The sequence below is a fragment of the Tamandua tetradactyla genome, chromosome 4, assembly GCF_023851605.1.
Source record: "Tamandua tetradactyla isolate mTamTet1 chromosome 4, mTamTet1.pri, whole genome shotgun sequence".
Lineage (NCBI taxonomy): Eukaryota > Metazoa > Chordata > Mammalia > Pilosa > Myrmecophagidae > Tamandua > Tamandua tetradactyla.
Genome location: NC_135330.1, coordinates 86,375,934 through 86,402,929, shown reverse-complemented (window position 1 = coordinate 86,402,929; position 26,996 = coordinate 86,375,934). Strand labels below are relative to the sequence as shown.

At 34.5% G+C, this 26,996-nt stretch overlaps 2 pseudogenes; both read left to right on the top strand.

Annotated features, from left to right (window-relative positions):
• Positions 1 to 12,886: 12,886 nt before the first annotated feature.
• Positions 12,887 to 13,820, top strand: LOC143679121 (olfactory receptor 5AP2-like; annotated as a pseudogene).
• A 1,844-nt stretch (positions 13,821 to 15,664) lies between these two features.
• Positions 15,665 to 21,031, top strand: LOC143680332 (olfactory receptor 5L1-like; annotated as a pseudogene).
• The last annotated feature ends 5,965 nt before the right edge of the window (positions 21,032 to 26,996 follow it).

Genomic DNA, 26,996 nt, shown 5'->3' with positions numbered 1-26,996 from the left:
CAACTCTCTCCTTCAGGAGCCTCTAGGCAGTGTTCATAAAACAACTGAGTGGTGTTGTCATAAGTATTAATAGCTAATTGTCTTCTTTGGACATCAATGTTGTTTTAAATGAACTCTAATTACTAAATATAGTAAATATTTATTCTGACTTTCATAGATCTAGATATCTAATTTTATAACATCAGGTTTATCTTTTCATATTATCTTTCCAAGTTATTTCATTGAAGCTATATAAAGTTGTTGGTTTTTCATTTTGCCCATACAAAAATAATAATTTTTCCAATATGCTTTTGACTTCATTTGAAATTTCATTCAAAAATAAATATATTCTACATATGCAATCAGTAATTCTTAACATCATCACATAGATGCATGATCATCATTTCTTAGTACATTTGCATCAGTTTAGAAGAACTAGCAACACAACAGAAAAAGATATAGAGTGTTAATATAGAGAAAAAAATAAAAGTAATAATAATAGTAAAAACAAAACAAACCAAAGAAAAATAAATAAATATATTTAACATACTTGGGCCAAAGGAGAAAAATTATATTAATCTTGATTGGAATCAATATGAAAAAACTTTTGAAATAATAAATACTTATATTCTCCCATAATTTAACAAAAGATGATTTCAGTTTTGTGAAGGAAGACAGAATCCTCTTAATTTATATTCTGAGGAAATGGAGATTCATACAGTTTAAATTCTCTGAACAATATTTTAACATTAGTGGATGACATCATTAGCTACATAATATATCGGCAAAAACACTTTTCAATGTTCTTCCATTCTCTAACTTTACTTTTCAAATTACCTGTGATAGCTACCATAGCTGTTATGCAGTATAGGATTTATATATTTATTTTTTATCATTAGTTTAAATTGAAAAAGAAAAACTTTTAGCCTTTAGTACATTCTATAGCTATCTGATATCCATTATCTTTAAATAGAGCTTTTATGCAATCATGTAGAGGTAGTCACTGTCTTTGTTTCTCAGAAGTTTGTATTTTAAAAACATGACTTCAGTTGATACCTATTAAATGACAATTTAAAAAGCTTGCTATAATTTCATTTACTTGTATCCTCATAAAAAATATAATAATATTTTTTGGCCTTCAACTTTGGAGACAGAAATCTGGAAAGATATTTGCTCTTACTCTTGTAGCACATAAAGATAGATATTCTGCAAAATTACAAATGTCCTGGGTCCCATTAGACAGCTAAGAACACTGGGCAGCTAAACAGTACAAGCACTGAGTAACCAGTAATAGCATAATACTTCTGGGAGAGGGAGAGGTGTCTGGAAAGAGATTCACTCTTAGGTTCAGGTGCCAACTAAAGACATAAAGCTAAAAAGGTGGATTAGACATTGTGAACCTTTGACAAACCAGGATATCTTTGACCAAACACTACAAGTTTAATGACACATTTTGAACTTAAATAATATATATGGGCAAAATAAGGAAAAGCCTAGTCATGAATTTGAGTTGCTTTGATTGAAGAATTAAAAATTTTAAAATCCTCTTGCAAAACAGTGTTCCAATTATCCCTTTGTTTTGGGCCACAGATTTTGGCTCATTGGGGTTATTACCATATATAAGTTAATTATACCTTTTTTTCAATAAGTTATTTTTTTTTAACATGGATAGGCACCGGGAATCAAACCTGGGTCTCCAGCATGGCAGGAGAGAATTCTGCCTGCTAAGCCACCATCACGCCACCCCCTTTTTGGTAAGTTTTGAAAGGATAGGTGGAAAGGAGAACTACTATAGCTCCTCAATGTTATTTGCACTCTCTTTAAAGATCAATTTTAGGAATGCATTACATGATAATAAAGAATATGTGAACTGTTTTACTTGAAACTACTTTTGTTCACATACACCTTGAAAATACTTTGTTGATACCCAGGCATACACAAACATAATTTGGAAGTGGCTGAGCTTTATTGATATTTTAAATAAGAACACATCTAGAACAGATATTTGAGGTGGTCTCATTTAATGGCTACCAGGATGGGGGAGATTATTTAGGAAAAATGCAGCTCCAGCACTGGCCCCAGGTCATATGACTGGAAAAAACAAAAGCTTGATGATTAGACTTCTACTTTGACCAAGTTGTACCTTTCTATGCTTAGTCATCTCCTATAGGTGAATAAACAATGAACAATGATATCGTGTTTATATGTTGTGATGATTAAACTACTTAATCTTGCATAATATTTAAGATCTTTGGGTGGGATATTAAGAATATTAAATGAGCAGATACTTGGATAATATTTAGGACAGATTTGAGCACATAAGTACCAATTGTGTAAGCTATTAATTTCTGACAAGGAGGCTAATTGAATTTCTGGTATTTGTAGAAATTCTGCTGTAGTTTCAGACTCTATAGCCTGCAGGAAGATAGGAGATTTTGTAATACTATAAGAAAGGGAATGCTGAGAAGAAATAATTATGTAATTTAAGAATGGTAATATGGTAATATGAGCTGTGGGTCACATGCATAATACTGGAATGTAGATGTCTATAATATACCAAGAATATAGAAGGTGGCATATGTGTTTTTTTTGACATATGTGGTTTCAAACAATCATTTCCCAAGTTATACTTTAAAAAACAAATTCCTGATACTGTGTCATAGAAATTAATTGTTTGCATCTTGTACCCTCCATAGAGATAGTTTCATTTATAATTATTTACTTACAGAGAATAATAATTGTTTTGAGACTTTAACACACACAGTTCCCTGGAGTTTAATTATGGTATAAAGTTTTAGCTTTTTTGTACACATCCTGGCATCTTCAGGACCAAGGGGAAATGTCTATACATCAAGTTGTTTACAGCATTTGGTTACCTAGAAATGGGAATTAATATATTTTCTGAAAAAAATTATTTTTATTCAGTGGTAGATTACTCACCCTCCATGTGGGAGACTCAAGTTCAGTTCCCAGACCATGCACCATCCCCAAAATTATTTTTAAATGTATGTCAAATTCAGCTTTTCTAATTAGAGAAATTTTAACAGAAACCCTATTCTCATATACTTATGGCATTAAATACTCTTTTGGAATTTGCAATATTATCAGTGGGAATCAGGATAATTTAATCTGAACACCAAACTTTGGATGACATCTTTTAGCATGAGAAAGAATACAGATTTTTAAAAGGGATATATATTTTCCTTATGTCTTCCCTCTTTCTTCCCCCTTTCCTCTTTCATTCACACCAGTTTCCTTTATGGAATCTTAAATGAACATAGAGATGCTTTCTAAATGTCACCTTAATTCTGAAGGTTGAATCAATGTGAACTTAATCTGTTCATGGAAAGTTATGGACATGTTAACTATCTTGTTCAAAAAGGAAATATCTTCTTTTGACCTTTCTATTGTGTTACCACAACCTACTTCCCTACTATCTGCCTAGAGTATTTGAAAGAAAACTTTCCTCTTTAGCTCTGAGGCAAGAAAATAACCCACATTTATTATTTTTGATGAAGTAGAGCAGAAAACATAACTTCAGGAACACCCATTGTTCCCATTTATTTAAAATCAGTCCTAGATATGGAGAAAATTCTTGAAAGATGGGATCCATCTGTTAATGCCTTAATTTGGACATTTTCACAGCCTTGAAATTGTAACTTGTAACTTAATAAATCCTCTTAAAAATCCAATCCACTTCTGGTATATTTATTGGCAGCTTTAGTAAACTGACACGGGTATAATTTGTAGTCATATTTTGGTTGCTATCTTCTTTTTCTACCTTTTCTTCTGTAATGTATAATTATCAAGTTTATAAATTTTCTCATATCTAAAATGGAGATAATATTCTAAATATCATAAATTGTCATGACAATTAAAGAGTTTGCATGGTAACTTATTAATGCTGCATATGGTTTATTGTAATTGATTAAATAATTATCTGTTATTATTACTATTGTTTTAAACTTTACTTTGTGTTCTGTATTTTACTTTCATTCCTGATTACTTGAATAAATGATGTATTTGGGGTATCTAGAATCTACACTGCCCTTGTCCTTAGAACTTCGGGAAAACACAGTATCTCATTAGTGTGGATAACTACCTGTGTAGTGCAAAAACCAGGAAGGAGGCCGCAGGCTTCCAGGAATGTTCCATGAAGTTAGAACAGGCTGAGACTAAGGATCCATTGTTTTGGGAAGCAGGTTTTATTTGCTATGGTCATAGGGCTCAGTGAGTAACCTCTGAAAGTCTGAGCCCCAAACAAAAGGCAACCTTAGTTTTATAGACTCTTTGACATGTTAAAGACAAGGTAAACAATTGGCTGATTTAAGTTGAGAATGGCCCAAAGCTGAACCATTAAGGGAGGGGTCCCCACCCCAGAATGTCTTATCTTGCCTACTTGCAGCTTCACCAGTCCCTGAAGGCTAGGGGAGGGGGTTTCTAGCCCAGGAATGTGTCTTATCTCACTTGCCTGCAGTTTTGCCCATTCCTGAAGGTCAGGAGAGGGGGTCTGGGGATTTTCCACAGGGAGCACAGCTGAACTAGAAAGAGGGGAAGGCCTGCCTGCTACACGTACCTCTTGATCCTTCTGAGATATGGGAGTACTAAGTATAAAGACTCCTTATTTCATTAGTATGCTCTTAGGAAAAAAGACAGTGTGCATTACATTATGTTTCACAAAAAGCTTTCAAATATCTCTTCATAGGTAAAGACTTTGCTTTCTTGAGAATATGAATGAACACTGAGAATTTGTCAAAGAAGGAATACATCTGTTCCTTCTTGGGTTTTTTAATCATGATCACCCTTTCCTTACAAACTTTAGGGAACAATTTGCATTTCCAACTTCCTTACAAACAGAATCTCAGCTTTCCTGAAGGGACCTGCACCTCTCCCATTTTCACTACAGGGCTCTGTCTCTGCATTGGCTCTGGGTTTAGGCAAGTATCAACAATTATCTCCAAGATCACAGTGATTGGTTTCTGGCAAGTACAATTAGGCTAGTGAGTCAGTTAGCTCAATTTTGCTGGAAGTATTTAAAAAGAAAATCTTTCTGCCAAGGCAGAATCCTCAGGGAAGACTACAGCAAAATCAACAGCTAAGAAGAGGAGAGAATCTGCCTGAGAATTAAGTCATCAAGGAAGAAATGATAGTAAGAGCCATTGAAAGACATGTGCTTGATTTTATACTTTTGTACAATTGGATTCTATGTTAACTTTTATATGTCCAGAATTTTTAATTAGAGCAACAATAAATTCCCATTTTTGCTTAAGTTATTTAAAAAGGAAATTGGAACCATAAGATGACAAACACAACTAATTGTAAATATCTTCTTTATCAGTGAATAAAGTTCATGTCCCTTGAGTCTATTTTAGTTTAAAACAACTATGTCTTTTCAGCCATATATATATATATATATATATATATATATATATATATATATATATTCACTAGGCAATCTAGTCTCTCTAAATTTAATTTTCACATCTCCAAGTCTGACCTGTTGTTTTTCTGTCTCCATGTAATTGTTTTTTTCTCCCCTTCTTTTATTCAGTATTCTGTACTTGAAAAATCAATCATATCTAGCTCACATTATCCACCTTTTTTTTATACTTAGGACAGGGTTTCACCAAATGTGAATGTCATATACATATTGGTTGAATGAAGATTCCTTGACCTGTTCTGACCTAAGGTTACCATAAATCAATTTGAACACAGATAAAAATATATCATAGCACATAACAGTGTCTTTAGTTTCCATCACAATTTGTTCCCTGTAAACAGGTTGAATACCAGAATCTTTTTCTCTCTCAATTTTTAGTTATATAATTTTCTTGTTTTCCACCAGTTTATACCACCATCTCTTCATATGGAATATAACAAAATTTGCATACTCAATTGTTTTGAGATGGTTAAACCAAATTAGGTAACAAATATTATAATCCAATTAAGCCAAGATATATTTCTCTTGGGCATTCTCAAAATGTAAAAAAACACATTACATGTTTTCGTTTTGTGTTTATTCAACCTCTGAATAGAACTTTTAATTGTTCACACATCTTTGCCCTTTGGGATTTGCATATCAGAGTTCAGGGCCTCAAGATCTGATGTGGGATTATGGATATACTCTCAACAGTCTCAGAACAAAAGATAAAAAGGTCTTGCATTTTCCTAAGGAACTATAGCCTTCCTATGGGAGGCAAATTTTTTTACATGAACACAGAATACATGCCCCAAATGATTTCTGATAAATTTTGCAATGAATTTATTTTTTAATTTTGACTCTCAGTGACAAATTTGATTGTCCAACTACAGCAGGAACTGAGGCTGTTGACAGTGTAGTAAGAAAGTGGATGAAAGAAAGGTATTAAACTGGTAAATAATCTGACAGAATCTTAGAATATTAGAGCTGGATTTCATTCCAATGGCTCATCTTCTCATATTCACTCATTTTACACAGAGGAAACTGATGTTCTGAAAGGAAGCATGCCTGGGCTAAGAAAAGCCATAAATCCTCAAGTTCTTTGTAACAAAAACAAGGAAAACAAAGAAGCATATTTAGCAAATTGTATTCATAGGGTGACTGTCAGAATTAATGGTCTCTGATTAGGAATCCAAATGCAAATGCCATTCTCTTTAGTTGTAAATAATACCATAAATAATATAATATTATTTGTTCTGCCCCAAGGTAATGTATTGATGCCAACAGGTGACACACAAGTAACTAAACTGGGGTTGAGGAGGGGGCCTGGCCTTAACAGAATAGAAAAAATATTTTAAAAGCAATGATAGGATTCAATATAGCAAACTTTCTGCAGAAATATATCATCTTATTAACTGCTTTCAGAATTTCTCTTACAAGCTGACAATTGTATAGGAGAGCATTAGTAGGCTTTTTCTTTGTTTCCTTTCATTGTTCTATCCAGCATCTCATACAACTTTTCTGCATTCTGCTAAATTCTTTCAGTCTTAAAGATTATAACTCCCTTGAAGATCATTCCAAGTACTCCTCAATATAAATTATCTAATTGATTTCTTTCCAGTGTTCAATTCTGTGATTAGCAATAAGACTTTAGTGGAAAGCCACCTTCAGGGGAGAGATGGCCTTGTCCGATGTCCCAGACCTCTCACTTATTTGAGTACTGGTGCTAAAGATGAGCCTTTTTTTGATATTTACTTTCTTGAGGGTTGTTCTTCACAGTTACAAAAATATAGAAGTGCACAACAAAGATGTATTTCTTTCTACCCTTTACTTTCTGAACACTGGATATAATTTTATTTCTCACTTTCATGGCAGTGGTCATTGACCCATTCCTTCACCAGTTTACAGACTTTACTCCCATGTTTGTAGACAGAAACAAATGGACTGTTGATATTTTCTAAAGAGGAAATCATCTATATCTCAAGAAAGCAGAAATCCAAAAGACAATGAGAGCTCAATCATGATTTCTTTTCCCAATTGGCCCTTTTTTTGGTATGCTGTATGGCAGGGTCACTTTTCATTATTTTTTTCCAAATGAGTATCCCATTATTTCAGCATCATTCATTGAGTTTAATTTGTTTGTTTTTTTGTTTTGCTTGTTTTTTGTTTGTTTGTTTGTTTTTGTGAAGTGCATGCACCAGGAATTGAACCCGGTTTTTCCACATGGCAGGTGAGAATTCTACCATGGAACTACCTCCAATTAGCCCCCCTTTTTAACAGAGATCAAATGGTGTACTGGTTGATACTAAAATAATTAATAATGTCTGGTGAAGCTCAAACTTTGCCCAACTGTTCAATAATAACTAATATCTATTGAGTTTTTGGTATGTGACAACCATTCTTCAAAATAATTCATATGTAATAGTTCTTTTAATCCTGATCATGATGCTAAACCTAGAGTAATATTCAATTTTCACATCTGAAAATGAGCAATAGTGCTATTAATGATTTGCTCAAAGTCATAAAGAGAGCGAGTGCACAACTGGGATGTAAATCCAAGTACTCTGTCTGTAGGGTCTATGCTTTTAATCAACACATTATAAGTCACTGCTATTGTATTGAAAGAACTAAACCTGTCTTTTCTTGCCCATATACCTTAAATGACAATTTAACTTAGTTTATACTAATATTTATATATCAAATGCATTGTATTCAACTTCTAAGAAATAATGACACCTAATTAATCTTCTTTTTACATTCTGGTATCTCTGTCTCAGTTCTACATTCTGTGTAGGCAATGCTTATTGAAGATCGTTATTATTCCAATAATATAGAATTTTTGTCTTTCCACCCTGGCTCTTTTATATCAGAGCTTTGCAACTCAATGCAATCATTTGGCTAACTTACCTAAAATTCACCAAATTTATCTAGCAGAAACAGAAAAAAGGTATAAAAATGAATTTTGAGAATTAAAAAATTCTTGATCATTAAATATTGTAGTATATTTCATTCTCTGTGCTCAGATAACAAAATTCATATATGCTATTTACTCTAAATTTGTAGACAATTTTAATAAGAACATTTAGATTTATTATAAGTCTGCAACAAATTGGGATAAGGGCATGATGCTAAGATTTGGTATTGTTAGATCAAGTTCTTGGATAACAATGACAGATAAAAATGGAACTAAATATAAATAAATGTTAAATTTATTTTAAATGTTAAATTTAAATTTAAATGGTATTTAAATTCTGAGCTTGGAGGAGACAGAATCATTGAAGTGGTTAAGAAGGTGACATAATAAAAAAATCTATTTTATACAGTTCTTACTTAGACAGTGGTACATGGATATATTTCACTACATGAATGGAGATAGGGGCTCCAGGGAATGAGACCAATTAAGAGCTTCAAATGAGGAAAAAAGCAAACAGGTGTTAAATAAAAGAATGATAGTGATAGTAAAGAAAGTTTGGATAGTTGCTGTATTTGCAAGATTGAGTCAATGGTTCTTGGCAAGCTTTCATTAGGGAAAGTTAGTTATTTGTACTGTAACTGAGAAATAAGGATTTAAAGGATGATTTTGATTACTGAATCATTATACAGTTTTTCCTTTTGCTTTCTGGGATATTGGAGCAGACAGAGGGGTATACCTGAAAGTCCTAAGCTATAATTGAGCTGTGTGGATATCTTAAAGGACTGTAAAAGCCCTTATCTCTTGTCTGGTGACTTTGTGACTGTAGAAGCTGTTATGCCCCTTACCTGGTCATTTTCTTGTAGACCATATGCTAATGAAGACAACCATTAACTAGCCTCAGCCCCTCACATTTGTAAACCATATTTACTAGGCTCTGCTATTGAAGGATGACTAGCTCTATAGCTCTGCCTCCCTTCCTTTCAATTTATGTTAATTTAAATTAACAATGTTTATTTTCTGTTCTGCTAAGCTCTGCTATTGAAAGACAGATAGCTCTGCCCCTCTTCCTTTCAACTTGTGTTAACATTGTTTAACAATGTTTTGTTTTCTGCCTTGAACTTCCTATTAACACTGTTTTCTTATCTTCTTTGAATTTACTATCTGAAGTGATCTCATCCCCCCCCCTTTAGAATCCTTAAAAACCTCAAATCCTCTACTCTGGGAGATAGATTTTAGGCCATTAGGATGTCTGTTCTTCTACTACACATGTAGTAATTAACTCTTTCTCTCTTTGAAACCTTGGTGTCTCAGAAATTGGTTATTGAGTGCATCAGGCAAAAAATCCGTGCACATTGTCCAGTAATAATATCATCAATGTAGGTGATAGAGACATATTTCAAAATAGGGATAACAGAATAGAAAAAGTGTTAGGGAGTTGAATCTTTCTACATGTTTAAATCTTATTTTGGACATGCTAAAATTTACATAGTACCTATTTGACATCCAAATGGGTATTGTCACTTAGATATGTACTGACTCCCTATAGGGAATAAGTATGAGCTGGATGTCATGATTTTGGAATAGAAATATGAAAGTTTTCATTGTGCATTTGGTCATTTAAGAAAAGACAAAATTAACTAGAGATGTTGTATATGGTGAGAAGAGAAGCAAGTCAATAACGACTCTCTAAGAAAGTACAACAGTCCTTTGAGGTAGACTAGGGTCATATAGAACTGTGGGAATTAAATCAAGAAAGGAGTTTAGATGCCAAGAAAGGTGGGAATTTAAGACAAAAGGAGATGTCAAAACTATTATATTGAAAGGAAAAATCAAGTGAAGTGCACTGTCTATGAAATAATACTCTTTAGCTTTGGCGGTTATGGAACAATTTGAAGTGGTGAATAAAAAGGGCTTTAATTAAATTGACAAAACAAAAGTCATCTCTCAGTAGGCTGAAATGGGAAGGTGGAAAGCTGTGTATATCCCGCTAAGGGAACATTGCAATAAAGTATTCCATTCAAAAGGAAAATAGAATACAGTAGATAAAGGGGAATATTTTTAAAGATAGAAATGACAAATATTGTTATGTGCTGAAAATATAAGAAAGAGTAATAACATAAGTTTTTGAATTAAAGCAAATAGCTGGCATTGTATACACATTTGGGGGAACTATCCTCAGAGGATGGAGTAATATCTTTCCCCCCAAAAAAGCAAGCAGGTGGAAGGAAGGGTATCACAGAGGAATTAACAAACGTTTAGTTGACTTGATTAGAAAGCCAAGGATGTATGTATTTGCTACCCTATTGTGTCATCTGTAACATAGAAATACATTTCTGAAAGTGAGACAAGATGATGAGTTCTTAAAAAGAATAGGGAGCATTAAAGTAGCTGTTCAATAATTGAGGGAAATAACTATGAAGTATTAAAAAATAAATATGAGAGAGAAGAAAAGAGTAAAATTTTAAAATGGTGACATGCAAATGTAAAGCAAACAACATGTATCAAAAATTGTACTGAATTCATTAATGAATTAAGCTGTTACACCTGGTACAAAGGAGAATTCAAAGAACCACACTTTTACAGATCAGGAAAATACAAAACATTTACGAATATTAGCTTTTTCCATAGGAGGGTGAGAAATCAGTTGTTCTCTACTGGGAAGGGTGTATGTTTATGGACAAGTATCATCTGCATTGCCATCAATTATACACAATTCACAGGGTCCTAAATACCAATGGATGGCTAGATGAACCAATTTCAAAGACCTATAATTTTTCACTACAGAGGGCTTAGAAACATTCCTGAATATCACTGATGTATGATATGCTGGGTTGAATATAACAAATTGACAAGCATAAAGATTTCTCTAGTTATATCCACAGCATGGAAAAATAAAATACATATCTGGACTGATTCAAAATTACTATGCTGCCACTTTGGAACAGTTTGTGAGTATAAAGAACCTGCCCATAGGAGAAAGTACTATTGTTCTCATATTATAGATGAAGAAACTGAAATTTACAGATTAATTTTTATTTCACATATACTGAGTTTAATGACAAGATTCAGTTACTTGTCTATTCCATTCAAAATATTTCTTGTTGTTTTTTCTATTTTAATCAATGAATTTCAAAATAATCCAAAAAAATTCATTGTTCCTCAGAGGCAAAGTCACATCTGAAGGTGAGAAATACAGAACTTCTGGTCCTCAATCCCTAATACTTCACCTGATATTTAATTAGGGAAATGGGAAGTCATTAGCCAAATACTTCCTTTTTTGAACTGATTGGTGTAAAAGCTGTGGTTTAAATTCCTGGGCTAGTTGCTGCAGAAACTTTAAATCAGCATTCTATTTTTGTATATGATTTTGTCATTAATTATTCATATACACAAACTCAGTGTTTATATATCAGGGATTATAACTTAGTTCTTTAATTTTTACTAGTTGACAATCTACTATCATTTGATATTATACAAGGCATTGTTCATACAGTTATAGAAAATAAAATATGTCATTTATACTCTCACAAGTTCTACAGTCTAAGTAGGGAGACAAAATAAACACATAACAGACCATAATAAAAGAATCACAAATTTAGTAAGTGCTATGTAGAGAATGTATAGGATATTCTGATAGAGAATAATGAAGGGATTACTTATAGTTTTTTCAGTTAAGACTTCATTAAAAAGATAGTGCTTAAACTGTTGTTTGAGAATAATTAAATTTGGAAGATGTTTTGTCAGAAGAACCTGCATATGCAAGGGCTCTGAGGGCCAAGGCTCATACAGCAGCACTCTGAAAAAGCAGCCACTCTGGGAGACTGGTTGATAGCTCAAATTCTGTTGTGTTATGCTGGATGAGCTGTTCTCTTTCAAAGAGCTGAAACTAATTGAGAAATGGAGCACCTTTTCCTTTGTACAAAGTCATCTGTCTACTATCCAATCCCTAAACCTGTGAGGTTACTTAATTTCAGAGGTCGAAACTTTCCCTTAGCTCCAACAGTGCTGATGGAGACAAGATTTCAATGTGTTAGAGGGAGTTTGTGGGACTGTAGCATGGGAGGAGATGGCAAAATGAACTGTTTCCAAAGAGATTGGACATGGGAAATATGGTAAAGAGACTAGGACAACAGTCTAGGAATGAAGTGGAGGAGGTATCGACTAATGTGGTATTGGGAATGGTACAATTGGACAGAGATGGGATATTTTAATTGTGGAATTGTTGTTCATTAGATATAATGAAAAAGAATGCTGAAAATTTGTGGAAGACACCCAGTTTTAGAGTTTAGCAGGTGGCTTCATGATGGTGCCATTTACCATGAAAACCAATAACTTTAAGGAATAGGGGATATTAAATTTAGCAGTTATTTTATAAATGAAGGATTCCACTGCTAAAATATTTGAAAACCTATGCAGTGCACTATATTCCAATGTGCTACTAAGATGTCCAAATGAATTTTAGAACTACTGCTCTATTTCTTTTAACCTTTTTTTTTGTTTGTGTTCAGGTTATTAACTAACATCATCATCATCACTCTGTCATTACTCCATATATCTAGGAATATTGCAAAGAGATGGAGGAGGAGAATGCCACTGTGAAGACTGAATTCTTTCTTCTTGGATTTAGTGACCACCAAGAACTTCAGAGTCTTCTTTTTGCTGTGTTTTTTTTCCATCTACTCTGTGACCATAATGGGGAATCTTGGGATGATTTTTTTAATCATAACCAGTTCCTACTTGCACACACCTATGTATTTTTTCCTCTGCATACTGTCCTTCATAGATGCATGTTATTCTTCTGTCATTGCACCCAAATTACTTGTGGACTTGGTTTATGATAAGAAAACCATTTCTTACAATGGGTGTGCTGCACAGTTATATTTTTTTCTGTTCTTTGGTTGATACAGAGTTTTCCTTTTGGCTGTCATGGCTTATGACTGATACATAGCAATATGCAACCCGCTGCTTTATACTGTTATTATGTCTAAGAGGATTTGTTGCCAGCTTGCAATTGGAGCATTTTTAGGGGGCACCATGAGCTCAATTATTCACACTGCTAACACCTTTCTTCTGTCTTTCTGCTCCAAAGAAGTTAACCACTTCTTTTGTGATATCTCTCCATTATTCTCTCTGTCCTGTACTGACACTTACATGCATGACATGATTTTGGTAGTCTCTGCTAGTTTTGTTGAAGCTGTTTGTCTTCTAATGGTTCTTCTTTCTTATGTCTACATCATCACAGCTATCTTCAGGACAGGATCTACAGAGGGAAGAAGGAAAGGCTTCTCCACTTGTGCTTCCCACCTGATCGTAGTCACTATATACCATGGTACCCTAATCTTCATTTATTTGTGCCCCAGCACAGATCACTCACTGGATATTGACAAAGTGACCTCTGTGTTCTATACATCGATTGTACCTATGTTGAACCCTCTGATTTACAGTCTAAGGAATAAAGATGTCAAAAGTGCCCTTAGAAAAATGATTAGCCTGAAATTACTTTCTTAGGAAGGGATAAAATTGCATATGGTAACCTTTCAACAGTGTTCAATCCTTGTATGGTTAGAATTGATGGAAAAGTCAATTTAATGTGAATGTTTCCCACATCTGCAGATAATAAGTCTTCAACAAAAGAATGGGGCCAGAGCCTAGTACCTGAGTCAGGTTACTTTCATATCATTTATATTATGTACATTTATTATTTTAATGTTGAAATTTTATGCACTTACTTCAGTGACATATTCATCTTTAACTTTATCTCCTATATTTCATAACCTTGCATCCCAATATTGGATAAGCCATTGATATATTATAATCCTTTTTTGCAAAAGAAAATAAATACAATTCACTGAGTCTTTTTTCTTGTTTTCTGTGTACATATGTGCACATTGTAGTTTAGTTTTTCAAATTTTACTCACACAAAGAAGCTTGGCTCAAATAGTAATGCTGTATGATTATACATGGATTACCCTTCAATTTTCATGTGGTAACTCTGAACACCACTAGATATTTATATGTGCTTATTTTAAGACCCTCAGCATGTTCTACCTTACCTTGTAGCACTTTGATACTGTGATTTATCCCTGTAATAGATTTACTCCTTAACAGTCTATGCATTATTTGATCCTTTCCTTCTTTATGAAAGGGAAAACCAAATTTGTAGAGTCTGCTCTGTTCAACTAATGTTGCCATTGCATGATCTTGGAAAAATTGTTAAAATATGCACTCCAGCTGGAGGGGCTGGCTATCCTTCCAGAAGGAAATGTATTTTGATAAAGTTATCAGGGTACCAGGAAGCTTCTCTGGGTCCCTAGCAAGTTCTCAGAAGACCAAACTGGCCCTGTAATGTAAGCTAATTGGAATTCAGCTACTATTGTGTAAAGGTACCATATAAACTGCATGCAAGCTGTTAGACAAAGAAGGAGGGAGAATCTCATCAGAATGAGAGAGTGGATCTCATCTAGGAAGAGAATGCTCTATTCTGGATTTTTATCAGCCAGACTCTGAATGCTGTCTCTGAGATTCCCCAGAGCTCCTCTCCAGGTGTTAATGCTATCCCTTCTGGAGATGTAACTATGTCTTATTTCTAATAATCTTCTAATTATTTTCCTAATAAATTCTGTTTTTACATCACTGAAGTCTGCATTGTCCATGAATCTGAGTCTATAAATTAAAATGCCACAAATATCACATTACCTATTGTGTAACACTTTATTACAGGATATCCCCAATATAGATACTCAGAGAATTCATAAGAAATAAATACAAATAAATTTATTACTAATTGTTTTAGTAATAAATTGTTTTCTCTTCAATAGGGAGAAACTATTTCTTTCTCTTGCAGTATTTTGATTCATTTTCAAGTATGGCACTGAATACATAAACGTCTTAAAAGATGTTACCTACAATAGTGGTTTTTTAGACAACAATCTATAAATATTGACTAAATAAAAAATGGGCTCAAAGAATATTTCCTCAAGGATATATTCAATCTGGAATTTCTTCCTTGATAAGCAAAGAGCAAAATGTTCTATGTGGTGGTGGGCTTTTGGAACCACAGATGGAAACTGGGACCTATGAATGGTGGGATATAATCTGGTCTACTGCTAGTCTGCTCTATGGCACATAAAAAAAAAGTGTGACTGGAATGTACAAAGAAAGTGATAAGCCTGAAAGTAGTGGGGAGATGAAAGCCTTCTGATTGTGAAAATTTATGATAGGCTCTGACACCATACCATAGTTCTATTCAGTGCAGTAAGACCTATTCTCAAAAGAGGGGGTTTTCCTTGCAGATCAATGATGGCTCAGAGCTCCAGCCACTTTGTGCTTTCAACTGTGAAGAATGGAGTGTGATGCATTCTGAAGATGATAACAATTTTCTAAATATTGAGCAGGAACTATTTTCTGTAATGCATGGGTCAGTGATACTAGATAGCTACTGATCCATTCCTTAATGCAATTTTATTGATATATGTTTATATACCATGCAGTCATCCAAAGTTTATCATTTTTGGTTCACAGTATCATCATATGGTTGTGTTATCATCACCACAATACATTTTTGAAAATTTGTTTACTCAAAAATAAATAAAATGAAGTATAAAAATAAAAAAGAGGCAATGTGATGGTGGCTCAGAGACATAATTCTCATCTGGCATGCTGGACACCTGGGATGGATTCCCGGTGCCTGCACATGCAAAAAAATAATAATAATTAAAAAAACACCAGAAACATCCCATACCACTTATCAGTTGTGTGCTGGTTTGAAACTGTTATGTATCCCAGAAAAGCCACATGGTGAACACAGTCAGGGTTCCTCTGTCAAGTGGAAGGGCACATGGTGAACATGGAGTCATCTGCTAGCTTCTTCTGGCTTCCTGTTTCATGAAGCCCTTGGGAGGTGTTTTCCTTCTTCATCTACAAAGGTCACTGGCTGATGGGCTCTCTTGTGGCTATGTCATTCTTCTCTGCTCTCTCTGAATCTCCATTCTTCAAAATGTTTCCTCTTTTATAGGACTTCAGAAACTTATCAAGACCCACCCAGTAGAGACATTCCTCCACCTAATCCAGTTTAACAGCTACTCTTGATTAAATCACATCTCCAGGGAGATGATCTAATTACAGTTTCAAAGATACAACATGGAATAGGGATTAGAAGAAATGACTACTTTTACAAAATGGGATTAGGATTAAAACATGGCTTTTCTAGGGTCCATACATCATTTCAAACCAGCACAGTAATTTTCCAAGGTTTATAATATGACAATTAAGGATATTTATGTTTTCAATTAAAGGCACTTTCTTAAAACAATGCAGTGAATACATTTGGAAATGTCAAAATATTGTCAATTTCATTAAACATCACAAATATAAATTTTATTAAAATTGTATTTTCATTTGTGCTTTAATTACATTTTCACTCACTTTTTTTTCTTTTGCATGGGCAAGGATCAGGAATCGAACCTGGGCAGGTGAGAATTCTACCACTAAGTCACTAAGCCCGCCCAAACTCACATTTCTTTTTTACTTGAACACTCCAAAGTTCCTTAGGTCTAAAATAAATAGCAAGACAGCTTGGGAGTGAGTGGGCTGCCTAGATGATGCAAGTTTGCAAACAATAGCTTTTAGAACTGTTCTTACAGTTTTTCTCTCTAGGAATGCTCTCCTCCAAGAGGGATGCATCATGTGGCCAATAGTTTGGGGATTAACTGAGAAAAACAAATTAAAGGATTAAATATTACCACCACTCTATTTTATGTTTCCTTTCAAAACATTACCATATACATTAAAACATATGACTAATGCCATTCCTTTTCATGGATAATGTCTTAGTTTCCTGGCTGCTAAAATAAATACCATCCAATGGGTTAGCTTAAACAACAAGAATTTATTGGCTCATGGTTTTGAGGGTAAGTGAAGTTCAAAATCAAGATGTAAACAAGGCAATTACCTCTCCCTGAAGATTCTGTCATCCTTTGGCTGGTTGCCCTTTCTGTTGGATTTTTCTTCTGTGTCCAATTTCCTTTGCTTAAAAATACTTCAGCTGCATTGGATTAAGATCCACCCTCATTCACTTTGGTCATTACTTAATTGATAACATTTTCAAAGTTCCTATTACAAATTGGTTCACACCCACAGGACAAAGGGTTGATACTTGAACATGCTTTTTTGGTGGATCTAATTCAATCCCCAGCAGAAAGAAATATGAGAAATCCAGAAAGATTCCTAGTGGGAATTTTCAATACCAGAGGCTATTAAATGGGAATGCTTCAAAGATTCCTCCTAGACTTAGTCCTTTGCTGACTATAAAATGTCTACTTAAACCAATAGTGTTCACACCAGAGTCTTTGCGCTCCAGATATAACAAAAATTTCAGGAATTTCATGGATATAATTAGGCATGATGAATTAATGTCTAAATTCATAAAATTATAACTGTTTTCCTAAAATTAATTGGAAGATGCCCTTAGGTTGGGGAATGATTTTAGTTTTCCTTTCCCACCTAGCACATTTTAAAATTTCTCTCTCTCACTTAACAAATTCAAGATATTTCTTTTATCCACTCAGAAACTGCTATGATGAATTGCCACATGAGAGGAACAGAAACAAAGATAAAGTTCTAAACTCAAAACACAACCACTTGAATATTTTCATCTTGTTGTTTTCTTTAATCAAAGCACCTCAGATAATCATATGACAAAAACATGTATTTGAGGTCTTCTTCCTGGAAATATCTTTTTCTCTTTGAGTATTATGAAATAATCTAGATAAGAAATTGAAAAATATTAGTCTGCAGAGCAGATCCAGTGGCATCTATTATTATGAGAAAAAGAAATAGTAGTAACAAAATGGAAAGCATGCATTATTTGTTTACTTTGTTGTTTTTGTTGTTGTTGTTCTCTTATACTAACTCCACTATGGAATCTAGTTGAAAAATCATGGAGGTTCTCTTAGCAGTCCCCTTCAGAGTGAAGGTGGCAATAAGAGAAGCCCAGGACTGCTCATGGAAAGACCCAGACATGTGAACATCCTCAAAAGCAGAAGAGAGAGGAATCATTTGGCCTTGGGTAACACATTGTGAAATACTTTTTGAATGTGGGGCTTTTTATACTTGGTCATATTGTGACGTTTTGTGCCAGATAATTCTTTGTTGTGTGTGGCTGCCTTGTACACACACTGTAGGGTGTTTAGCCGTACCTATAGCCTCTATCCAGCAGATGCCAGCAGAATGTTACCCAATTGGCATAACCAAAAAGTCTGCAGATGTTGCCAATTACCTTTGAGGGGTAAAGTCCCTCCTCAGTGAGAACCGCTGCTTCATGTGTATGTATTAATCTGATTTTTAGCTTTTACCCTTGAAAACAAGAAAAGGTTTTCAATCTTATGTACTACCTTGAACTCAAGGAAAGTTAAATAACTCAATTTTCCTATTAAGAAAACCTTATCATTGGAATCATTGTCTGTTTTCAGGTAGGGATTTCTCGATGCTTGTTTCCTTTACCTCTTCTAAATCAACTGAGAGTGGGGGAATATTTGGTTGTGTTGGATTCTAGTCCAGATACTCTTTCCCTCATAATAATTCATTTGGTATCAACAGTCATGCATGTACTAATCAAGAGTCAGGAAGAAGTGGGCCCTTATCCACTATCTGCATTTTTTGTGTTCTAAGACTTGAAGTAATCTACCTCTCATTGAAGAAAGAGTTCTCACCTTCTCCACTCCATTCCATGAATACTCATATTTAGTGAAAAAACAGGCAAGTTTATATATTCCCCTTTTGAAAAATGGAGATAAAACATGTACATTTCAAAGATGCTATGATGATTAGATATACAATGCAATCTATAAATGTTGGCATAATATTCTCTCTGTGCAAACTGGTCTGCTATTTTTTAATGTGAACTGTTACCACAATCATTTTTCAGGTTATTAAAAACTCTTCAGAATTAATTTAATAGTGATACATTACTTTTAAGTTTAATATCATAAGTAATGCTGTAGTGTGTTAGTAGGCATTTTTGTTATTCATTTCTTATTTGCATCTTTGGTCAGTTCTTGTGATAGAGTGAAAGAAATGAAATCAATTTATGAATAATGTAATTTTAGGGCTTCAGGGCCATTTTTACAAGAAGTGTCATGGGAGCAGTATAATATTTAAGAGTATCCAATTCCTTAAACCCTGGCCAATATTCAAGAGCATAGTTAACAAAATCATTATGGTAATGTCTTAGAAAAATACCGATAGAGTGTAAAAATTACAGATATCAACACAAAATGAAAACTTTTGATTTAGTAATTAAAAAAATACATTTATCCCATTACTTCAAAGGAAAACGGAAGGAACAGTATTTTATATTGTAAACTTTACTTTCTAGGATCCCAGGTTTGGATAATTATTTGAAGGACTTTTGGGGAAACATGAAATTTAAACCATGGCACAATAAAGCAAATTAAATACAATTTAACCTTCTTTCTAGTGATATTATCCCAAAGATAATTTAAAGAGTCTTATAGACTTCTGTAGCTATAATTGTTTTGTAATGATTTTGTGTGAACTGTGAGCCTTGTTCATTTGTATTCCACTATTTCTGAATTACTCCTAAACTTCATAAAAGCTGTGTCCTATTTCTTTGTTGCCAAAATTATTTCACTTAATTATTCTCATATCTGAGTTTAGGAGAGAACAAAGTTGAATTTTTAATTCTATAATGGAGAAGGAATTTTAGTTTAGTTTAGTTTTGTTTTCTTTTCTTTTTCCCAGTCCCAAATAAAGTGGGGACACAGCAGGGAAACTGCAGCACTGTGTCAGACTTCGTTCTCCTGGGATTATCAGACCTCCCTGAGTTGAACATCTCCCTCTTTCTTATGTTCCTTCTCAGCCATGGAGTCACACTGTGGCAACTGGGCATGACCACAGTGATCCAAGACAGCTCTCAGCTTCACACCCCGATACATTTTTCCTTAGCCACTTGTCCCCTGTGGATTTCTGAAACTCCATGATCATTGTGCCTACGATGCTGGCCAATATCTTAGACAAAGCCAAAAACTATTTCCTTCCTCGGATGCACTTTACAGTGTTTCTCACTTTGGTCATGTGTAATCACTGAGTTCATGCTGCTTGCTATGATAGCCTATGCCTATTTTGTGACCATCTATAATCCACTGTTGTACATGGTTGTCATGTTGCAGGAGCTCATGACAGTCTGGCATCTGCATGGAATAATGTATTCTCTGCTTCACATGTATTTAGCTCTTCAGATCCCATGCTATAGATCAAATGTGATTAACCAGTTCTGTGATTTGCCTTCTCTCTTATCTCTTGCCTACTCTGCTGTGTCTAGGAATGAATAGATGCTGTTTATTGTGGCCACTTTCAATGAGATCAACACCATCATGATAATTCTCACCTCCTATTTGTTTATTCTCATTGCAATCCTGAGGATGCACTCTGCAGATGGAAGGTGCAAAGCCTTTTCCACCTGCCTCTCCCATCTTACAGCCATTGTTATCTTTCATGGAAAAATTCTTTTCATTTATTGCCAGACCAGATCTGTCTATAGTCTGGAAACTGATAAAGTGGTCAAAATGTTCTATACTGCAGTGATTCCCATGCTGAATCCCCTGATCTATAGCTTGAGGAAGAAGGTTGTGAAAGCAGCTCTCAGGAAAAATGGCAGTCTTCAAAATACTACTTTAGAGAAAATTTTTAACAGTAGCTAGATTTCCTAGTGGAGTGTGATGGAGGGCTGAGTAAGTGGATTGCAGTGTTGGAATGGAGTGAGCAGTAAGTTGCTAGATAGCTCTGAATGAGTCTTTTTGATTCAGTTATTTTATGCTTTTTCAATTTTCAAGAGTGTCAGGACTCAGAAAAAAAACTTCCCATATAAAAGGAACTTTTTTTAGCCAGGGGCGCCTTCAGCTTCTTTTGCAGAACCAGAGGTGGCAGCAAGATCCCCAGGCATCCCACATGTTCATTCACATCATTGCATGCCTCACAACTTTGTTCCTTTTTGTAGCAGCACAACCTTCATTCATAAGTATGCACCATCGTTCACAAATCTACTTCTCTGTCAGTGCATTATTCAGCCACCTGCATTCATTGGGTTTCATGCATAGGGCTCAAAGTCCATAGTCCATAAAAACTCTGAATTTCAGATAATTTCATTGTCCCAAGAGAAAGAAAACCAATAAACACACCTCACCAAATAGGATATCTAAGCCTCCTCTTGTTGTTGCTGTGGTAGTGCTGATGGTTTCCTTTTGGACAAAGCTCATAGCATGCAATAGCAGTTTTCCCCCTGAACCCTGGACTTAAACATTCTTTGTACAGGAACCATATCTTTGAAGTACCACTTGCAAGAACTAATTCATATTTCTGATGTTAATCAGTGGGACATGCAGGCCTATACAAATCTTGTTCATCTTCAATGTGGTAATATTACTTATAGACCCACTAGGGAGCTCCCTTCACTCCTGCCTATTTCCTTACTTTGAAGTTCAGCCTCATTAGCTAAGGGTTCACCCATCTCCAGCTTCTATGTATCCCTAAGTCCTCTATATTCTGTATAGTAAGCCTCTGATGATGCTTTATGCTGGTCATAAAAGTTTTATCATGCAGTGTCTATCCTTTTGTGTCTGACTGGTTTCACTCAGCATTATGTCCTCAAGGCTCATCCACCTTGTCATGTGCTTCAGGACATCATTTTGTCTTGTTGCTGTATGGTGCTCCATCCTATGTGTGTACCGCATTTTGTTGATCCACTCATCTGTTGATGGGCGTTTGGTTTGTTCTCATCTTTTGATGATTGTGAAAAAAGCTGCTATGAACATGAAAAAAAAAATCCCCAGGCATGCTGGTGTGGCACCCATCAGAAGGCACCACACCCATCAGAAATGATAAACAGTCATGTAGTCAAGACCTGTCCCTGCTTGATAACTCTCCCCTCCTAGCATGTTTTTTCATATAATACCACAGCTCTCAGAAAGAGCTGGGGCAGTTCCTTTCTTTTCACTGGCAGGTTTCACTGACTCCACCTGCTTTCTTCCCTCAGGAAATCTGTTAAGCTATCACTCACTGTCCTAAGTGGAATCCTTCATGACTCCATGCCTACAAACAGTAGGACTGAGTGTATTTCAAAATGTTCATCCCACATTTTGCTTTCTTTGATGTGTTTTGTCTAAGAGGAAATGAGAAAGGGCACTGCTAAGAAACAGGCATTTAATATGCTGCAAAACATTTATGAATCTAATAAATAACCCATGACAACTACACTTTCTTTCTGTATCCACCATGGAAACTAGGATTCTTTTCAAAAGCATGCTTCTATTTTCCATGTAACATAGTTGCATTCATTTGTATAATTATTATTATCATTAGCAATATTTCCGATTATCTTGTCACTTATTTTTTCTTCTGGTCTTCATAATTACTATGATCTAGTCATAGTGAATCAAATTCCTCCTATAGCTCATAAATGGATGACCTCTCCTCTGCATACACTCTTTGCAAACATCTGCTTTTCTTCAACTCCCCTTTCTTCACCCTTTCTCTGCATGCCTAAATCACACCTCTCCATTCAGTCACTATTAATATGCATGAATTGACACTTTAATTGTTTTTCTGTTTCATGTCAGTTTCTACATTTCATTTACTTTTTGAAAAAAAAATTCTCTCCTTATGCCAGTAATGATGTGAGAATTATAATGAGCTTGAGTCCATGAAACCATGATTTTGATCCTAATTTTTTCTTTTGTTACATAATTTATCACTTTCAATTTCAGTTTCCTGAAGTTTATATGTTGGATAATATTGCCAACCTCACAACATTATATTGAGATTACATTTTGAGAATGTATTTGACATATGACAGCTCACTGGACCAGAGGAGGTACTTACTTAATGTCTATTTAAATGAAGTCTTTGTGGCCTGGGGCTATTTTCCTTTTATTCTTTCATTACCATTAACATATCATTGTTTTCTTTCGTTTTTATTTTATTAAATGGTTAATGAATAAATACTGGTGAATAATGCTTTTCCTTCAACTCCTATAATATAAACAACCTTGTATGTTTCCTTGGTTGTTGATATTCATTCACCAAGGAGAAGCTCTGTTAGGGAGGTTGTTTCAAAGGAAATTTTCCTCATCAATGGAATAAATGGTATATGTATCAGACAATGTATGAACTGAGGGCACTATATTGACTTTCAAGGATTATGAATTGGCTTAAAATTGTACACATTTTCATGAGTATGATATCATTTAGGATCCTCTTACTAAAACAAATCCTTAGTGGGATTCAATACATGAAATTTTAGATGTAGAGAAGCTGAAACAGCACAAAGGAGATACTGTGTATTAATTGAAGGATTGTTACCTGCAAGAAACAGCTATTATATTTGACATTGGGTGACAAAAGAGAAAGAGATATTGTTATCAGAATCTCAGAGCTTAGAGGAAGCTCTGCACTCAGCAGTTAACTCCTTGAGTAAGAGTCCTGGCTCTCAGGGTGCCTGAGCCACACAGGGTGGGTTAGGACTCAGCAGTTTTCACACCTCTGGTGGCATATCCAATAGGGACTTTGAACAACAAATTCTACTGTTCCAACCTCTGAAGAGAATAGTGAAGTAATGAAAAGCTGTTAGCCAACACCATGTGTCTATTTCTGCTGGATTCACCTAAATGGTCATTGGAAAACTAAAAGGAATCCATTCCTCTCTTTTCTCCACATCTTTACAGTCCTCCCTTTCTCTTTCCTTCCCACCCCCACCTCCAATTCCTCCACTTAGCAAAGTCTAACAAGAAGACAGACATCAAGATGTAAGGAGAATGAACTGTTTAGATTCCCTGAAACATTATCACATACTGAAGAATGGAAAATAAGACATAGAGATGAAACAATGGACACCAAAACAACTTTAGATTGCAAGAAATCTAAATGCAAGGAAGAGATACTTTTGCTACTTATTATCTCTCCAGAGTGAATAAATCTCTCTAGATCTGACCACTTAAATAAGCATCAAGATTCTTCAGCCTTTACCCATTATATAAATCATAGATACAATTGTTACTTTGTAGCATTTGTAAACCAGATATGATGGAGAAAATGGTGCTGTTGTTGATGGTCACCCTTTAAGATCTAGGTAAGTGAAGTTACATGGATCCATTTCAAAGTGTAAACCTAAGGCTTTCCCTACAATTCTTATAATATAAGCAGCATTGTATGTTTCCTTGGTTGTTGATGTTCATAGTCACTAAGATGATGTTCCTTTGGGAAGGTTGTTTCAAAGGAAATTTTCCTCATCAATGGAATGTTCTCTTAGCAGTTAGTGACTTCGGTGATATGACAGAATTGAAGGGATGCTTCAGCATTAGGTAGGGCATGAGGGAGAGACTTAATGACTGAACCATAAATCCCATTCACTATAATTGTGTACTTTCTCATATTGTATCTGCAGTTAAAGTGGTATATTCAAAGTGCATGATTCACCAAGAAAAATATATAAGGACCCATATTCACTATAACAATATATTTGGAGTAACATAAGGTTTTGGAAAAATTCTAATGTTGATTTTACCCAAAAGAATAGATCATTTATGTGATAACTTGAAAATTTGGAACAGAAGATAAAAAATAAAGGGAAGAATTTGAGAAATTGAAGTATTAACTTTTCAAATAAAATTGAAGTATTAACTTTTCAATTATATATATATATATTTGCATGGACAGGCACCAGAAATCAAGCCCAGGTGTCTGACATGGCAAGTGAGAATTCTGTCTCCTGAGCCTCCACGGCCTGCCCTCAATGATATGTTAAATCATTTTCTATGAGATTTCCATTCAAGCACTTTGCCCTATTTCCACTTGGTATTAATGTTTTCATAATGACTTGCAAGATATTTTATATTTCAAGAATACTGACTCCTAAGGAATATAATGAGAAATTATAATAATTTGGTATTTGTCAATTAATGTTACATAGTATGCATATATCTTATTGCATAGTTTATTTTTTAAGTACCTATATTAATTTCTTTTACAATGTAAAGAATAAAAGCAGTATAAATCATTTTACTATATTCTATGTTTCATGTTGAATTTTATGCTGTTTTAAAAAAATTTAAATCTTTATGTCTTAAGTTTATTGGTTTTTATGTAATTTTGCATGTTTGTTGACTGAATGTAAACAAAGAAATTGTTTAACTCCTCATTTTGTGATAGCAGTTGTGTAGCAATTGTGCAGTAATTTTCAAAACCCTATTTATTTCCTTATCTACTGAAACTCTATCATTGAATGAAATCAATAATGAATAATCCATTTTGAAATAGTAAATGCGGAATTTTCATGCTTAACCATCAGTGAATATTTTAATAATTAATTAAATGTGATTAAGCATTTTATTCTATTTGATTAAAGGCAAATCTGGCCATTTCCTTATCTTCAAATGGAATTTTTATGTAGTATTTAGACATATTAACCATTTTGTTTCCTAAGAAGTTTATAAAAAACAGGGAGGGCAAGCTTTAGTGAGAGTTATTAAATGAAAATTATAAAGCTTGTTAAAATCTCACTTACTTAAATCTTCTTTAAAAGATAAAATCAGAGTTCTGCCTTCAATTTAGGAGGCAGATATGTAGAAAGAGTTATTTTCCCACTCTTATAGCACAAAACAGTAGATATTCTGTGTGCTTGTTTGAAAGGGTGTATGGACATTAGGAAGCCATGTTTTAATCAAAATCCCATTTTGTAAAGGCAGAATAATCCCTATTCACTATTCTATGGTTGAAATTGTGATTAGATCATCTTCCTGGAGATGTAACACAATCAAGCATGGTTGTTAAACTGGATTGGGGGAAATGTGTCTCCACCCATTTGGGTGGGTCTTGATTAGTTTCTGGAGTCCTATAAAAGAGGGAACACTTTGGAGAATAAGAAATTCAGGGAGAGCAAAGCAGAATAGCCACAAGAAGCAGAGTCCACCAGTCAGTGTCCTTTGGAGATGAAGAAGGAAAATGCATCCCAGGGAGCTTCATGAAACAGGAAGCCAGGAGAAGAAGCTTGCAGACAACGCCATGCTCATCATGTGCCCGTCCAGATGAGAGAGAAACTCTAACTGTGTTCTCCATGTGCTGTTCCACTTGAGATTCTGAGAGAGCAGAGAATGCCACAGCACCACAAAGTAGAAAATCCACCAGCCAGTGACTTTTGGAGATGAAGAAGAAAAATGCCTGCCAGGGAGCTGGAGAGGAAGCTAACAGATGATACTGTGTTTCCGATGTGCCCTTCCAGCTGAGAGAGAAACCATGAGTGTGTTTGCCATGTGCCTTTCCAATTGAGAGAGAAAATCTGAACTTCATCAGCCTTCTTGAATCAAGGTATCTTTTCCTGGATACCTTAGACTAGACACTTCTATAAACTTGCTTTAATTGGGATATATTCATGGTCTAAAAACTGTTAACTTGAAACTTATTAAATTCCCCTTTTGAAAAGCCATTCCATTTCTTTTGTATTGTATTCTGGCAGCTAGCAGTAGGGAGTTCATTGTTAGGTGCTCTGTATAATCTTGGAAACTGTCTTTGAAATGTTTGTTCCTGTGAAAATAACCAGCATTTTTTTGAGTTTTTAAATAATGTCACATACCCTGAAGAGTTAAATGTGTATATATATATATATATATAGTTTTT